The sequence below is a fragment of the Symphalangus syndactylus genome, chromosome 13 (genome assembly GCF_028878055.3).
Source record: "Symphalangus syndactylus isolate Jambi chromosome 13, NHGRI_mSymSyn1-v2.1_pri, whole genome shotgun sequence".
Lineage (NCBI taxonomy): Eukaryota > Metazoa > Chordata > Mammalia > Primates > Hylobatidae > Symphalangus > Symphalangus syndactylus.
Window position 1 is genome coordinate 51383527 of NC_072435.2, and position 7615 is coordinate 51391141.

Sequence of the window (7615 nt, forward strand, 5' to 3'; positions counted from 1 at the left end):
AAGTGGACACTTGGAGCGCATTGAGGCCTATCATGGCAAAAGGAATATCTTCAAGTAAAAACTACACAGAAGCATTCTGTGAAACTTCTTTCTGATCTGTGCATTCAACTAACAGAGTCTATTGTTACTTTTGATTGAAAAGTTTTGAAACACTCATTTTGTATGAACTGCAAGTGGACATTTTGAGCGCTATGTAGCCTATCGTTGAAAAAGGATCATCTTAATATAAAAACTACACAGAAGCATTCTGTGAAACTTCTTTCTGATATATGCATTCAACTAACAGAGTTTAACCTGATTTTTGATTGAGGAGTTTTGAAACACTCTTTCTGTATAAACTGCAAGTGGAAATTTGGAGCACTATTGCGTCTATCGTAGAAAAAGGAATATCTACAAATAAAAACTACACAGAAGCATTTTGTGAAACTTCTTTCTGATCTGTGCATTCAACTAACAGAGTTTAACCTTACTTTGGATTGTGGAGTTTTGAAACACTCTTTCTTCATGAACTGCAAGTGGACACTTGGAGCGCATTGAGGCCTATCATGGCAAAAGGAATATCTTCAAATAAAAACTACACAGAAGCATTCTGTGAAACTTCTTTCTGATCTGTGCATTCAACTAACAGAGTTTATTGTTACTTTTGATTGAAGAGTTTTGAAACACTCTTTTTGTATGAACTGCAAGTGGACATTTGGAGCGCTATGTAGCCTATCGTTGAAACAGGAACATCTTAAAATAAAAACTACACAGAAGCATTCTGTGAAACTTCTTTCTGATCTGTGCATTGTAGTAACAGAGTTGATCCTTACTTTTGATTGAGGAATTTTGAAACACTCTTTCTGTATAAACTGCAAGTGGACATTTGGAACGCTATGAGGCCTATCGTGGAAAAAGGAATATGTAGAAATAAAAACTACACAGAAGCATTCTGTGAAACTTCTTTCTGATATATGCATTCAACTAACAGGGTTTAACCTTACTTTTTATTAAGCAGTGTTGAAACAGTCTATATGTAGAGTCTGCAAGCGGACATTTAGAACGCTTTGAGGCCTATCGTGGAAAAAGGAATAACTTCAAATAAGAACAACGCGGAAGCATTCTGTAAGACTTCTTTCTGATCTGTGCATTCAACTAACAGAGTTGAACCTTATTTTTGATTGAGGAGTTTTGAAACACTCTTTCTGTATAAACTGCAAGTGGAAATTTGGAGCACTATTGCGTCTATCGTAGAAAAAGGAATACCTTCCAATAAAGACTACACAGAAGCATTCTTTGAAACTTCTTTCTGATCTGTGCATTCAACTAACAGAGTTTAACCTTACTTTGGATTGTGGAGTTTTGAAACACTCTTTCTTCATGAACTGCAAGTGGACACTTGGAGCGCATTGAGGCCTATCATGGCAAAAGGAATATCTTCAAATAAAAACTACACAGAAGCATTCTGTGAAACTTCTTTCTGATCTGTGCATTCAACTAACAGAGTTTATTGTTACTTTTGATTGAAAAGTTTTGAAACACTCATTTTGTATGAACTGCAAGTGGACATTTTGAGCGCTATGTAGCCTATCGTTGAAAAAGGATCATCTTAATATAAAAACTACACAGAAGCATTCTGTGAAACTTCTTTCTGATATATGCATTCAACTAACAGAGTTTAACCTGATTTTTGATTGAGGAGTTTTGAAACACTCTTTCTGTATAAACTGCAAGTGGAAATTTGGAGCACTATTGCGTCTATCGTAGAAAAAGGAATATCTACAAATAAAAACTACACAGAAGCATTTTGTGAAACTTCTTTCTGATCTGTGCATTCAACTAACAGAGTTTAACCTTACTTTGGATTGTGGAGTTTTGAAACACTCTTTCTTCATGAACTGCAAGTGGACATTTGGAGAGCACAGAGGCCTATCATGGCAAAAGGAATATCTTCAAATGAAAACTACACAGAACCATTCTGTGAAACTTCTTTCTGATCTCTGCATTCAACTAACAGAGTTGAACCATACTTTTGATTCAGGAGATTTGAAACACTCTTTCTGTATAAACTGCAAATGGACATTTGGAGCGCAATGAGGCATATCGTGGAAAGAGGAATATCTTCAAATAAAAACTACACAGAAGCATTCTGTGAAACTTCTCTCTGATCTGTGCATTCAAATACCAGAGTTTAACCTTACTTTTGATTGTGGAGTTTTGAAACACTCTTTCTTTATGAACTGCAAGTTGGCATTTGGAGCGCATTGAGGCCTATCATGGCAAAAGGAATATCTTCAAATAAAAACTACGCAGAAGCATTCTTTGAAACTTCTTTCTGATCTGTGCATTCAACTAACAGAGTTTAACCTTACTTTGGATTGTGGAGTTTTGAAACACTCTTTCTTCATGAACTGCAAGTGGACACTTGGAGCGCATTGAGGCCTATCATGGCAAAAGGAATATCTTCAAATAAAAACTACACAGAAGCATTCTGTGAAACTTCTTTCTGATCTGTGCATTCAACTAACAGAGTTTATTGTTACTTTTGATTGAAGAGTTTTGAAACACTCTTTTTGTATGAACTGCAAGTGGACATTTGGAGCGCTATGTAGCCTATCGTTGAAAAAGGAACATCTTAAAATAAAAACTACACAGAAGCATTCAGTGAAACTTTTTCTGATCTGTGCATTGTAGTAACAGAGTTGATCCTTACTTTTGATTGAGGAATTTTGAAACACTCTTTCTGTATAAACTGCAAGTGGACATTTGGAACGCTATGAGGCCTATCGTGGAAAAAGGAATATGTACAAATAAAAACTACACAGAAGCATTCTGTGAAACTTCTTTCTGATATATGCATTCAACTAACAGAGTTTAACCTTACTTTTTATTAAGCAGTGTTGAAACAGTCTATATGTAGAGTCTGCAAGCGGACATTTAGAACGCTTTGAGGCCTATCGTGGAAAAAGGAATAACTTCAAATAACAACGCGGAAGCATTCTGTAAGACTTCTTTCTGATCTGTGCATTCAACTAACAGAGTTGAACCTTATTTTTGATTGAGGAGTTTTGAAACACTCTTTCTGTATAAACTGCAAGTGGAAATTTGGAGCACTATTGCGTCTATCGTAGAAAAAGGAATACCTTCCAATAAAGACTACACAGAAGCATTCTGTGAAACTTCTTTCTGATCTGTGCATTCAACTAACAGAGTTTAACCTTACTTTGGATTGTGGAGTTTTGAAACACTCTTTCTTCATGAACTGCAAGTGGACACTTGGAGAGCACAGAGGCCTATCATGGCAAAAGGAATATCTTCAAATAAAAACTACACAGAACCATTCTGTGAAACTTCTTTCTGATCTCTGCATTCAACTAACAGAGTTGAACCATACTTTTGATTCAGGAGATTTGAAACACTCTTTCTGTATAAACTGCAAGTGGACATTTGGAGCGCAATGAGGCATATCGTGGAAAGAGGAATATCTTCAAATAAAAACTACACAGAAGCATTCTGTGAAACTTCTCTCTGATCTGTGCATTCAAATAACAGAGTTTAACCTTACTTTTGATTGTGGAGTTTTGAAACACTCTTTCTTCATGAACTGCAAGTGGACACTTGGAGCGCATTGAGGCCTATCATGGCAAAAGGAATATCTTCAAATAAAAACTACACAGAAGCATTCTGTGAAACTTCTTTCTGATCTGTGCATTCAACTAACAGAGTTTATTGTTACTTTTGATTGAAGAGTTTTGAAACACTCTTTTTGTATGAACTGCAAGTGGACATTTGGAGCGCTATGTAGCCTATCGTTGAAACAGGAACATCTTAAAATAAAAACTACACAGAAGCATTCTGTGAAACTTCTTTCTGATCTGTGCATTGTAGTAACAGAGTTGATCCTTACTTTTGATTGAGGAATTTTGAAACACTCTTTCTGTATAAACTGCAAGTGGACATTTGGAACGCTATGAGGCCTATCGTGGAAAAAGGAATATGTAGAAATAAAAACTACACAGAAGCATTCTGTGAAACTTCTTTCTGATATTTGCATTCAACTAACAGGGTTTAACCTTACTTTTTATTAAGCAGTGTTGAAACAGTCTATATGTAGAGTCTGCAAGCGGACATTTAGAACGCTTTGAGGCCTATCGTGGAAAAAGGAATAACTTCAAATAAGAACAACGCGGAAGCATTCTGTAAGACTTCTTTCTGATCTGTGCATTCAACTAACAGAGTTGAACCTTATTTTTGATTGAGGAGTTTTGAAACACTCTTTCTGTATAAACTGCAAGTGGAAATTTGGAGCACTATTGCGTCTATCGTAGAAAAAGGAATACCTTCCAATAAAGACTACACAGAAGCATTCTTTGAAACTTCTTTCTGATCTGTGCATTCAACTAACAGAGTTTAACCTTACTTTGGATTGTGGAGTTTTGAAACACTCTTTCTTCATGAACTGCAAGTGGACATTTGGAGCGCATTGAGGCCTATCATGGCAAAAGGAATATCTTCAAATAAAAACTACACAGAAGCATTCTGTGAAACTTCTTTCTGATCTGTGCATTCAACTAACAGAGTATATTGTTACTTTTGATTGAAGAGTTTTGAAACACTCTTTTTGTATGAACTGCAAGTGGACATTTGGAGCGCTATGTAGCCTATCGTTGAAAAAGGAACATCTTAAAATAAAAACTACACAGAAGCATTCAGTGAAACTTCTTTCTGATCTGTGCATTGTAGTAACAGAGTTGATCCTTACTTTTGATTGAGGAATTTTGAAACACTCTTTCTGTATAAACTGCAAGTGGACATTTGGAACGCTATGAGGCCTATCGTGGAAAAAGGAATATGTACAAATAAAAACTACACAGAAGCATTCTGTGAAACTTCTTTCTGATATATGCATTCAACTAACAGAGTTTAACCTTACTTTTTATTAAGCAGTGTTGAAACAGTCTATATGTAGAGTCTGCAAGCGGACATTTAGAACGCTTTGAGGCCTATCGTGGAAAAAGGAATAACTTCAAGTAAGAACAACGCGGAAGCATTCTGTAAGACTTCTTTCTGATCTGTGCATTCAACTAACAGAGTTGAACCTTATTTTTGATTGAGGAGTTTTGAAACACTCTTTCTGTATAAACTGTAAGTGGAAATTTGGAGCACTATTGCGTCTATCGTAGAAAAAGGAATATCTACAAATAAAAACTACACAGAAGCATTTTGTGAAACTTCTTTCTGATCTGTGCATTCAACTAACAGAGTTTAACCTTACTTTGGATTGTGGAGTTTTGAAACACTCTTTCTTCATGAACTGCAAGTGGACACTTGGAGCGCATTGAGGCCTATCATGGCAAAAGGAATATCTTCAAATAAAAACTACACAGAAGCATTCTGTGAAACTTCTTTCTGATCTGTGCATTCAACTAACAGAGTTTAGTGTTACTTTTGATTGAAGAGTTTTGAAACACTCTTTTTGTATGAACTGCAAGTGGACATTTGGAGCGCTATGTAGCCTATCGTTGAAAAAGGAACATCTTAAAATAAAAACTACACAGAAGCATTCTGTGAAACTTCTTTCTGATCTGTGCATTGTAGTAACAGAGTTGATCCTTACTTTTGATTGAGGAATTTTGAAACACTCTTTCTGTATAAACTGCAAGTGGACATTTGGAACGCTATGAGGCCTATCGTGGAAAAAGGAATATGTAGAAATAAAAACTACACAGAAGCATTCTGTGAAACTTCTTTCTGATATATGCATTCAACTAACAGGGTTTAACCTTACTTTTTATTAAGCAGTGTTGAAACAGTCTATATGTAGAGTCTGCAAGCGGACATTTAGAACGCTTTGAGGCCTATCGTGGAAAAAGGAATAACTTCAAATAAGATCAACGCGGAAGCATTCTGTAAGACTTCTTTCTGATCTGTGCATTCAACTAACAGAGTTGAACCTTATTTTTGATTGAGGAGTTTTGAAACACTCTTTCTGTATAAACTGCAAGTGGAAATTTGGAGCACTATTGCGTCTATCGTAGAAAAAGGAATACCTTCCAATAAAGACTACACAGAAGCATTCTGTGAAACTTCTTTCTGATCTGTGCATTCAACTAACAGAGTTTAACCTTACTTTGGATTGTGGAGTTTTGAAACACTCTTTCTTCATGAACTGCAAGTGGACACTTGGAGCGCATTGAGGCCTATCATGGCAAAAGGAATATCTTCAAATAAAAACTACACAGAAGCATTCTGTGAAACTTCTTTCTGATCTGTGCATTCAACTAATAGAGTTTATTTTTACTTTTGATTGAAAAGTTTTGAAACACTCATTTTGTATGAACTGCAAGTGGACATTTTGAGCGCTATGTAGCCTATCGTTGAAAAAGGATCATCTTAATATAAAAACTACACAGAAGCATTCTGTGAAACTTCTTTCTGATATATGCATTCAACTAACAGAGTTTAACCTGATTTTTGATTGAGGAGTTTTGAAACACTCTTTCTGTATAAACTGCAAGTGGAAATTTGGAGCACTATTGCGTCTATCGTAGAAAAAGTAATATCTACAAATAAAAACTACACAGAAGCATTTTGTGAAACTTCTTTCTGATCTGTGCATTCAACTAACAGAGTTTAACCTTACTTTGGATTGTGGAGTTTTGAAACACTCTTTCTTCATGAACTGCAAGTGGACACTTGGAGCGCATTGAGGCCTATCATGGCAAAAGGAATATCTTCAAATAAAAACTACACAGAAGCATTCTGTGAAACTTCTTTCTGATCTGTGCATTCAACTAACAGAGTTTATTGTTACTTTTGATTGAAGAGTTTTGAAACACTCTTTTTGTATGAACTGCAAGTGGACATTTGGAGCGCTATGTAGCCTATCGTTGAAACAGGAACATCTTAAAATAAAAACTACACAGAAGCATTCTGTGAAACTTCTTTCTGATCTGTGCATTGTAGTAACAGAGTTGATCCTTACTTTTGATTGAGGAATTTTGAAACACTCTTTCTGTATAAACTGCAAGTGGACATTTGGAACGCTATGAGGCCTATCGTGGAAAAAGGAATATGTAGAAATAAAAACTACACAGAAGCATTCTGTGAAACTTCTTTCTGATATTTGCATTCAACTAACAGGGTTTAACCTTACTTTTTATTAAGCAGTGTTGAAACAGTCTATATGTAGAGTCTGCAAGCGGACATTTAGAACGCTTTGAGGCCTATCGTGGAAAAAGGAATAACTTCAAATAAGAACAACGCGGAAGCATTCTGTAAGACTTCTTTCTGATCCGTGCATTCAACTAACAGAGTTGAACCTTATTTTTGATTGAGGAGTTTTGAAACACTCTTTCTGTATAAACTGCAAGTGGAAATTTGGAGCACTATTGCGTCTATCGTAGAAAAAGGAATACCTTCCAATAAAGACTACACAGAAGCATTCTTTGAAACTTCTTTCTGATCTGTGCATTCAACTAACAGAGTTTAACCTTACTTTGGATTGTGGAGTTTTGAAACACTCTTTCTTCATGAACTGCAAGTGGACATTTGGAGCGCATTGAGGCCTATCATGGCAAAAGGAATATCTTCAAATAAAAACTACACAGAAGCATTCTGTGAAACTTCTTTCTGA